Source organism: Parasteatoda tepidariorum, chromosome 10 (assembly GCF_982258835.1).
Source record: "Parasteatoda tepidariorum strain Cologne lab strain chromosome 10, Ptep-v5.0, whole genome shotgun sequence".
NCBI lineage: Eukaryota > Metazoa > Arthropoda > Arachnida > Araneae > Theridiidae > Parasteatoda > Parasteatoda tepidariorum.
The window spans coordinates 16,425,257-16,435,849 of NC_141764.1; the positions used below are offsets into that span (position 1 = coordinate 16,425,257).

The 10,593-nt window shown below is 31.9% G+C and overlaps 1 long non-coding RNA gene across 1 annotated transcript; it reads left to right on the plus strand.

Moving 5' to 3' along the window:
- The first annotated feature begins 3,473 nt into the window (after positions 1-3,473).
- LOC107450675 (uncharacterized) lies at positions 3,474-8,550 on the plus strand. Its single transcript, XR_011637385.2, has 2 exons — positions 3,474-3,626; positions 8,002-8,550. It is a non-coding gene; the product is annotated as an uncharacterized LOC107450675 (long non-coding RNA).
- The last annotated feature ends 2,043 nt before the right edge of the window (positions 8,551-10,593 follow it).

Genomic DNA, 10,593 nt, shown 5'->3' on the forward strand with positions numbered 1-10,593 from the left:
CATGCATTTTTGTGCACTCAATTGAGTGGTGTAATTTGCTTTCTGTTATTATCTGCTTTCTAATTTAGCATGGATTTCGACACAAACAGAGTTTTGTGTCGAATGGTATGGTTGGCAATGTGGTCAGCATTGCTCACAATGATGCATTTACTTTCCAAATAAGCTGATACCCATCTATCTGAAGCTGTGTTGGGTTTAAGCGCTTCTAAAAATCGAACCCCAGTCATTCACAACGACAGCTCAAAGCCTTAACCATTGAGCCAATTTGGTTCAATACAGTGGGGGAGAGGGGGGTCAATTGTAACAGGGTACGATTGTAACAGAGCAAAGATTTCGAGTGTCGGGTTCTAGATTTGGTTCCTAGGTGGCGCACAAGGTGTATAAGCTGGGGTGTACAAATCTACATGTACACCCCAGCTGCGACCATTTTTATGTACTTTTGAAAGAGTTACATCGCAAAAGATATTTTCACGCTACGTAAGTACTTTTTTTGGTATTGGAATATTATATTGTAACAAAGTAATTTGTTTAAACAAATAAAAATTATTAACCGAATATGCAAGTGGACACCTTAATTAACATTTCAATAAAAAAAATTAGTTTTGTTAATTAACTAACATTGTTTTTAACAAATGAAGCTGAAATGGCGTCTTGGGAACTATTGTAACAGCTGAAAATAAATAATCTTATGTTTGCAAAACATTACTTAACTCTTTAAGAACTACCAATAGTTTCCTATATCATTTATATTATGTTTCATGTGCATTATTTTATTAGTCACCTTTCACAGCATAAATTAAAATTTTTATCCCCTTAAAGTTAAGAGTTTAACCCTTTAGGTCTCTGCTCATTATTATTTTTACTCCTAAAATATCACGACTATTTTGATCAATAAAAAAATATATCACAACTATGATAATGTGTATAATTAACTATGTTTTAGTTGAATTTCTTAACTGTTACAATTGACCCCGTAAGTGGGAACAATTGTAACAAAGTGCACGACTGTCAAAAATTGTTAATAACTAATATAATAACATTTAAAATAAGGTATTTTTTTTCTAGTAGAGGATAGTTTATTTTACTCGCCTGTCAATTAATACTAATAATATATTAGATTTTTTGTTAGTTAAAAATAGTTAAGTAGAAAATGTTTCAATTGACCCCACTCTCCCCTACATAACTTCTAGATTATATGACTTCGGATCATCCTCAGGAAAATTGTTTCTCAGACGGTCGCCAATAGCCCATTGTGCGGCTCTAGTGCTACGTTAATAAAGTAATTACCTATTGTCATATTTCTCATCAAAGGGATTTTACAACAAATCTATTTCCATGATAAATGCTTTGGTATTTTTGAGACTCGAACTTATTTAATGCTTTAGTTCTGCAATTCAAATCTTTTAAAGTCTGCAAACTTAAAGTATTTGTCTGTCTGTAACTTTTGGGGCACAAAATATTTATCTTGTATTCTACTGTCACGATTAACGATCTTGTTTGCTATTTGTTGCAAACTCAGTTCTTCAATAACATCGGTACTCAAACCAAACAAATTTTTTTATCACAACACATTAGGGTGTTAATTCAGAAAACTTTTTCAATAAATTTTGGATCTTTAATCACTTGCTGCAGTCAGTATGTGGGTGGGTGACCACTTCAGCCTGCGTTGATACCAAGGGTGTGCAGTATCAGTACTCGCAGCTTTAGTGTGACGTCAATAAAGTATCTACCTACCTATCAGATCCTTAATTTTTAGGAGCAGGATGTCTCAGAGACTAAAATATCAGAATTTAAAATAAAATAAAAATGATCACACGTTTGTATTCCAAAGTTGCAAAAGAACTTCAGCGTTTGCAAATACTTAACCAAAGTAAGACCAAATCCTTTAGTCTTGCTGGAATATCTTGTTATTTAGATTTCCCCATTAGCTAGTGTGCTATTAAGGATATAAACCATCTACTTTCTTAGCTAAAGACAAGTGCCCCTTTTATAAATAAAATTGTAGAGTTTTATATTAGTGCAACATCAGCAACAAAATCTCACCAACCAAGTTGGCGTAACTGAGAGTTTAAGTTCTCCAACATTGACTCAAAATGTGGTAAATTTGTATTAAAAGTCACTATAAAACCTTTAGCGCTTACAAGCATCAAGCACTTAAAGTAGTGCTAAATCTGTAAGTGTTGCTGTGAAAACATGTCACTCTGAGTTCGCCGTTAGCTGGTGTACTTTTCGATGTACAAACCAGCGACTTTCTTAGCAATTTGGAAACACAAGGCGTCTGTGATTCATAAAACATCAGATATTTACATTAGTGCCACGTCAACAGCTAAGTCTCACCAACCAGGCTGGTGTAAATGAGAGATTAAGGTCCATGATTATGACTCAGAATGTAGCATGTTTGCGTCGAAAGTAACTAAAGAACCTTTGGCCTTTACAGAAACGAAGTGGGAAGTGTCGAAGTTGGACTAAATCCGTAAGTCTTACAAGGAAAACATACCACTCCAAGTTTACCATTAGCTGATATACTGTTAGAGGTACAAACCGACAAATTTCTCAGCAATGATACAAAAAAAAAAAAAAAAGGGCCGCTTCGCAAATAAAGTTTTAGACTTTTACATTTGAGTAACGTAAACAATAAGACCACACCAACTAAGCTGGTGTAGCCAAAATATTAACATCCCAGACTTTGGCTAAAAATGTCACACTTTCGTACCTAATGTCATTGAAAAACTTAAGAGCCTTCAATAATCTAACGGAAAAGAAGTTTTATTTTTTCATCCTTTCAATTAATTTTAGCAAGATTAATTTCAAATTTGTTAATTTAGTTAAAGATCTTTTTTTAATAAGCTGTAAGTCAATAGTATAAATGGCAGTCAAATCCGCTACATCGGAGTATTTGGCACAGACATACCTACAAATGACCAAATTATGGTTTTACTTCAACTTAGTTCTTATATGGTAATTCCACAGTAACATCGATCAACAGTGATTTTGCAACAGGAACCTGCGACCCTTTCCGTGGCGATTCGTGACCTCAGTCACTCTGCTACCATGGCTCTATCGAGTTCATTATTATTTCTTTAAATATTTATATTAAAAATCTGCAAACTATGTGTGCTCAGATAGCTTTGTTAAATTATGTTGAAGAGCAGATAGCACTAATTATGGTATATTATATCACAGCAAATATAAAAGATATATCCAGGGAATAGAGCCCACTTCTACGTTTCAGAACGCTTGGTCTGAAGGACCCTTGGTCTTTGTGGCATCTGTGTTGGTTTATTGGTACAAAATACATTTGCAGACTTATGTGCTCAATTAAGGCTTATAAGCTTTTGTCAAGTAGAAGGACAGATATCACAATATAGAGCAGGACATCACAAGGAATACATCTAGGGTTATGGCGGGATTCGAACCCGCCACCTCCACGCTTAACAGAGAGTTTGGCGGGCGATACCGCTCAGCCAGGGAGGCCGCTGTGACATCTGCAGGAAAATTTCGTTATGCGTTGCAGAAATAGTCAGCTTGAGGTTTGTTCACAAAATTTTTCATATAAAAAATCAAATTTTGACGTTTGTGTGACTAAAATTTGTGTGATTTTAATCATTGCCGGATTCTTTGTTAAAGTAAGTGTTTCTTTCAAGAGGGTAATCTCTCTATGATATTGCGTGTTAGTTTTTTAAACAAAATTATTAACTAATATCTGTAACTAAAATTAATATCTTAACAATCATATAGATGCAGTACTGTTTAAATTTGTAAGCGCAATAGTAGATAAACCTTGATATAAATGTTAGAAAAGTTTTACTTATTGTCTTAAGAATTTATCTAGCATAGATGTTTCGAATAACTTTATTTCTATCTTGCAGTCTAAGTACTAGATTAAAATTTTGATTCTGAATTTTTTAAAAGTATCTTCTTTATCGCCCTTTCTCTTTCTCTTAATTATTTTGCTCTTGGTCAAACCTGTTGAATTAAACCTTTATGAAGGTTTGGATTTCTTAACGTTTAAATTATGTTCGATATTTGAAAGCTTTAGTTGTAAAACTGAATATATTAAAAACCTGAATGCATAAAAGAACTGAATATGTAAAGAACATGTGGTTACGATGATCCAGGGTTTTAAAATTTTAAATTTTTCAGATTTTTCCTCCTTTTTTTCCAACCTCCAACTTGTATAATTTGAATTGAAAATACCTTCTCAAATTTTCAGTATTTTTATTCAGTTACTTCAATGTATTTATCCAATAACATTTAGTTAGAGCATTGGTCATTTTTGTCTGGCTAGCGGACGAAAGTAACTTTTTCCTTTTTATTGTAACGCAAATTAGGGTTAGTTATAGTTTTTAATTGAAAAGTTCTTCTTTTTAAAACTAATTTGTTTTCATATTTTACCCGCGAATTCTTTCTGAACCCAGAGTTTGATTTTAAATGAAAAATTTGATTTCTATGTAGATAGGGTATTTATAGTTAAAAATAAAATACGATAAATTTATTTTTTCCGTTTTAAATATTTTAAGCCTTGTATTTATGGTCCTTAAAAAATAAAGGAATCTGAAATATTTGTTCTGCGTGAAGCTATTTTAAAACTTTATGATTTTTAATCTATAAAAAAATTGCATAACTCTAGCTAAAACTTTACTAAGTATAGTTTTTTAAGAAAAGTGGAAATTATTTCCAATTTACTCAGGAGATTTAACTTTAGACAAGCATGAGTTATATCGAAAACATAAGTATTTTGCCTGAGTTTGGTGCAGCATTGTCTACTCTAGATTCTGTGTAACTCTTACTATTGTATTGAGAAACTAGCAAATCTGTATTTTATAACATTGAGAAAATGTTCTATAAGACTTGGGCTCATGGCTTCATAAATGAAGGTTGCTGAGGTAGCACTGATTAAAACCTTAGATTTGGCAGGAATCAGATTGTAGATTTTGAAACTTTCAAAAAACAGTGACAAAGCTATAATTTTATTTAATCTCGAAACTAGTCTTCGCAACATTGGTAAGGAATAATTCAAAAAATATTTTGTATTTTAAGCAAGAGCTTTTGTGAACCCTTTCTCTTTATGTAAATGTCTCTACTTGTGTACCTTTACGAAGCTACCACTAGTTTTAAATATGTCAAATATAATTTTACCTAACAACTAATAAACGAAAACTTAGAATTTTATATGAGTACTTAAAAAATGTAAATTTTATATGAGTACTTAAAAAATGTATAGAATTTTCCTAAAATATAAATAGTGCAATTATGCCTAAGCAAAGGATTTATAAAACGACGATAAAGCATAAAAAGAAATGCATTATAAAGTTCTAAAAAATGTTATAACTGGAGTTTACTAATAATACTCTTAACTTTCTTTTAAGGAACTTTATTACCTTATGCTCCATTATACAGAGCATCAATGAGTTAAAGTTTAGGCTAGATAGCGTGTGTTCTATATGAAACAGAATTTTCACCAAATATTATAAAATTTTATGAAAATTAAAATATGCTTTTTGACTCAGTACAAAATTTGTATTAACTCTTATCTGAAACGCTATTCTTGATTACAATTTATTTTCCATATATAGATTGACTAAATTTAAATAATAAAAAATTTACATATTGATCTTAAAAATACTCGTTACCGTAAAATTACTCATTACCGTTTGTTTGAAGATTTTTCAAAACTACTCGTATTAAAATTTTATTTACTAAAGTTAACCGCATTTTCCAAGTCTTCTTGGACTCACTGATTTGCTCTCTAACCTTTTTCTCCTGGTTAAAAAGGGAAGTCAACTTGCGGTAGCCACTTTTATATAAATATTATAAGCATTTACCCAACTTTACTGATAAATGTTTAGCGGTTTCAAAGTTTGTATTTTAATAAATGATTCTTGGTTTAAATTAAATTTATACGGTTTTTTATCCACTACTTTTAAATAATTCTGAAGCTTATTATATAAAACGCAAATCTTTTAAAGCTGCTTCGTATTGAGCGTTTCATAAAATTGACAAAATCTGCAAATTTTAGTTGGTAGTTATCTAGTGCGTGCTACAATATTTTGTAGAAACTGGAGCAGTTTGCAACTCTGATCACTTATTCAACAGAAAACCATGAAACTGAATATTATAGGAAAATATAAAATCTAGTTCATTTTGTTGCGAGTAACTTCTACAATGAAAATTTTGTTTCCAATTCTCTTAGTAAAATTGCGCAATTTTATTTCGCATAATCTGGTTGCTATCATTCAAAGATTTTGAATATTTTCCAATCTCTTATAATAAGCAAGCCTTAGTATAAACTTGCACTGAAAAAAGTAAAATTTGTTACATACAGCATCTAATATCATGCTGTAACTATTTAAACTTTCATAAGGATTGTCCAAATGAAAAATGCACACGTAAGATTGCGCCATAAGTACAATAGTGATAAAAGTGCCGCCTTTATCACAATCTCTGTTTACAATCATTGTTTAATTACTATTAAAAATTATTTTTTACATGGGAATGTCTTTGAATAAAAATTTAAGTTTAATGCATCTAGCCGTTGCTGGTGCCTACCTCTCTCCGTTAAAAATTTGAGTATTTAAAGTTATGATTTTTCATTTGCAGGATAGTAATATGCAATTGGAGCATTAAAAATTTTTCTTAATAAATATGTCTAGTTATTTGGAAATAAGTTTTAGTTTTAAAGTTCAAAAATTTTGTCTTTTAAATTAAAATATCGTTTGGACAAAAGAGATGAATATTGGACAGATTAATGTTTAAAATTACCTACGAGGGTAAAAAAAAATTTTACGACAATTTATTTGAGCTTTCGTACTTGTTTCTAGTAAATTTTTTCCTTCAGCATTTTAACTATTAATTTAGCAAGCTTTAAAGTTCCTTTTTTGTCGAAATTTGTCTGCTTCCATTTTTAGCTTAAACCATTCTTGTAACAATGTTTCTATTTTTTGTAACTGTTTCCATAATAACACAACGTTGAAACAATGAAAAACAAATTTTTAAATATTGCATGCAAACAGCACAACTTAGAGGGGAAGAAAATAACGCAAAATTATAGAAAAAATATTAGCAATCTGTGACAAAGAACGCTATGTCCGTTAGTGAAGCTATTCAATGTATTAATCTAACAATAACAGATCTAGAAGTGGTTTTAAACAATGAAATTTTGCATTTCGATATGGCGCCTGAACTAAATGACTCTAAAGTTTCGATTCTTTGCAAACCAGCCTATAAAAACTAGCGAACTGCAGTAAAAACAGTTCTAAGCTGTTTCGGGTGCATACAGTTTTCCTCCTTGCTAAGCAAATGAAGGTTAGTTCCATCAAAAAGTCAGCCACGAGTTTGTCCCAATGCTCGATCCAGGCGTTTGTCTTCTGGGTGGAATTCAAAACTACAAGGCTATGGAGTTTAACATCAATGATCGTAAACTCAATCTGTCAAAAAATAAAGAGCCTTCAAAAAAATAGTCTTAAAACTCTATTTTAGAAACTAGACTGGAACATACGCAAAGCTTAAAAGTATTTACAAAAGCACGTATCATTAATAAAGCACAAAAAAATTAGTACAAACCTCTTATTCCGTCCTACCGAATGCATCCTATAAATGTTCAGTAAATTTTACATAAAACTATTTATTTTAAAAAGATGCGACTTCAAAACCATGCTTGTTTAGCTCCAGTTCTTCAGTTATTAGCGAACATCCATGCAGACTTTTGCTTTTATATACAGAGAGAAGTTGTGACTTAATGTTTGCTTTGTTGTCTGAAATTATGACATTCTAAAAATCTTTCCTAAACTTAGTTTTAGAAGCACACTATAAATTACTAAAGTCATAAATTCACCTTATTTCTTTTACGGCTTAATTGCAAATACTAGCAATAACGCAAAATGATTGCCGAACATTGAGATTGATTTTTGAAACTAAATAAGACTTCTTTATAGGAAATAAACAATTCAATAATTGAACTGTTTTACTCTATAATTTGACTTAATAAATTTTATTTTACAGAAATCAAGGTCTAATAAAATGTCTCGCTCACAATCCACTAGAGTCACTCGATCTACATCACGGATGGCAAATAGTATTGATGCAACTGTACCAGCTGTCGGAGAGAGCTCTGAAAGTGAAAATGAACAGCTTTTAATGATTCTGAAGTCAGACAACTCATCACATCTGATCGGTGAATCGTTCAAAAAAATTGAATCTGAACGGCAAAAAACGTACGTTGATAGTCTAAAGGATTTAATGAACTTTTTTCCAAAGAAGTCTGAGGAAGAGGATGAATTTTCCTTGAAAACAGCCAGAAGGGAGGCTTTATTTGAAGATGCGATTGCTACATTTGTGGCGTGCTTTTTAATAATTTCAATATCTTTGCTGAGCTTTTATGCCAGACACTCAATTGTCTCTTCAATGCTTCCAGCTCAAGTGCTGGAACTCGGAAAGTTTTGGACGCCTTGTATATATTGTCTGGTGATTTTTGTTTTGCTTAGAGAGAAATTGAGTGCATATTTTTAAGTACTGTTCATAAATTTTCAAATAAATTCTGCATATTTTTCATTGTGTTGAGAAGATTTTTTAGAGTACTTAAAGATGATTTTTTGAATCTTTTTTCGCTGTTGGAAAACAGCAGCAAAATAGGAGGTAACTTAAACTCTAAATATAGCTGTGATTCTTTTTTGCGTTCTGCTACGGCTAAATCAAGAATAACAAATTCAGGCTCAACAGCTTCGATTACTAAAAGCCTGTGCCTTTAATCCGCTATAACAAAATTTGAGTGTTATCCTCTCAACGAGGACAAAGGTTCAAATCCCTATGGATGGTGTTTTCTACACTAGGGAACGCTGCAAGTTCGGGACTGCCTAAATTTCCGGATTACTGTTTCAGTTGTATTTTAAAGCCATTTGACATCATTGTGTTTTGAGATTCTTGCAAACAATGTATTTGATTACTTATTACTTATGTTTACAATGCTAACAATACTTGTGTTTACAATACTAAAAGTGTTAACACTAACGTAAGATGGTGCACAGCTTGCAACACGAACAAACAGTAATAAACAAATGAAAAGAGGCCAAATCAAGATTGTCAAAAAAGCGAGTTATTCAAAATCTAGCAACTATGTCACCTTTTTTAATAATTAATAATAATATAACTAAAACACATTTTCACTCCAAACTCCCCAGAATTACATAATAACATTAATATCTTATAAAAGACTGCAGATTTGAGCTCAGAAATTATCTAATTTATTTCTTTTATTGAAAACAAAATTACCTGTTTGAAAACATCGCCTATCAGAATAACATGTAGTAAGCAGCTGCAAACTTTTTAACCGAAACTAGAGTAGGTCCCGAGCTCGAGATTGTTATTGTTTACATTTCTATTGAAAACACCATCCATAGTGGCTGGTTGATACGCATTATTCAACCAGTTCGCATAAACCACAGTGCTGGTGCAAAGTATCCTCAGTGTTAAACGGATCATGGGTTAGAATCTCCTTGTCGTCGGGCTAACCGTCAGTGGTTTAAGTGGTTTTCCTTTATGTTGCGCAAGTGAAGGTTAGCTCCATCAAAAAGTCCTCCACGAAGGCATAGTTTGTTCCTATGCTTGATCCAGAAGTTCGTCTTCTGGGTGGGGTTCGAAACTACAAGGCTATGGAGTTTAATATATATGATAGTAAACTCAATCTGTAGGACATTTAACGTTGCTTATAAAGAAAGAAAAACCTTTTCAACGTTTGGGGGAGTTTATAAAACTTTCACCTTTGCAAAAATTATTAAACGAAGTAATTTTTTGTTCTGAAACATCGCAGTGGTAAACAATTTTTCTTACTAATTAAATTGAAAGCTCTTTTCATTTTTAAACTGTATTTTCATACTATGACTGTCATTTTTCTTATTAGGAGTTAAAGCTGGTAAAAATTGACAAAACAGGAAAGTTTTAAACCCTAACGGGTAAAAAAAAATAACATATTCACCAAAAAATACCATTTTTCTATAAAGAGCCTTCAAAAAAATAGCCTCAAAAACTCTCTTTTAGAAACTAGACTGGAACACACAAAGTTTAAAGTATTTACAAAACTACGTATCATAATTAAAGCTTGAAAAGATTAGTACAAACCTCTTATTCCACCTTACCGAATGCATCCTGTGAATGTTGTGTATATTTTACATGAAACTATTTATTTTAAAAAGATGTGGTTTAAAAGTCTTGTTCAGACTTTTAAAAACCAGGTTGTTTAACTTGAATGAATATAACCTAAAGAGTTGAATAACGACTTCAGCTGAGAATTTTCATTTTGATATTAAAAGATTTGCTAAACATGGCTGGTAGGGCGGCAGGATCAATGTCCAACAAGTCGTGAGTTTGGTACCCGCAGGACGAAGACTTGTGCACGTTAAAGATATCGGGGTCACAAAGTCCTCTAAATTCTCATAACAAATCAATACCTCTGGGTGTACTGGATCATAGATTGATCGTGCTCTGGTTCAGGTCAAAATTACGATCTGCGGATGGATAGATGGTGTGTGAATATGTCCTCCCTGTAAAACGGGACGTGTCGTATGTATGTTGTCTTCGCATCATCCTCAGAGATGTTTC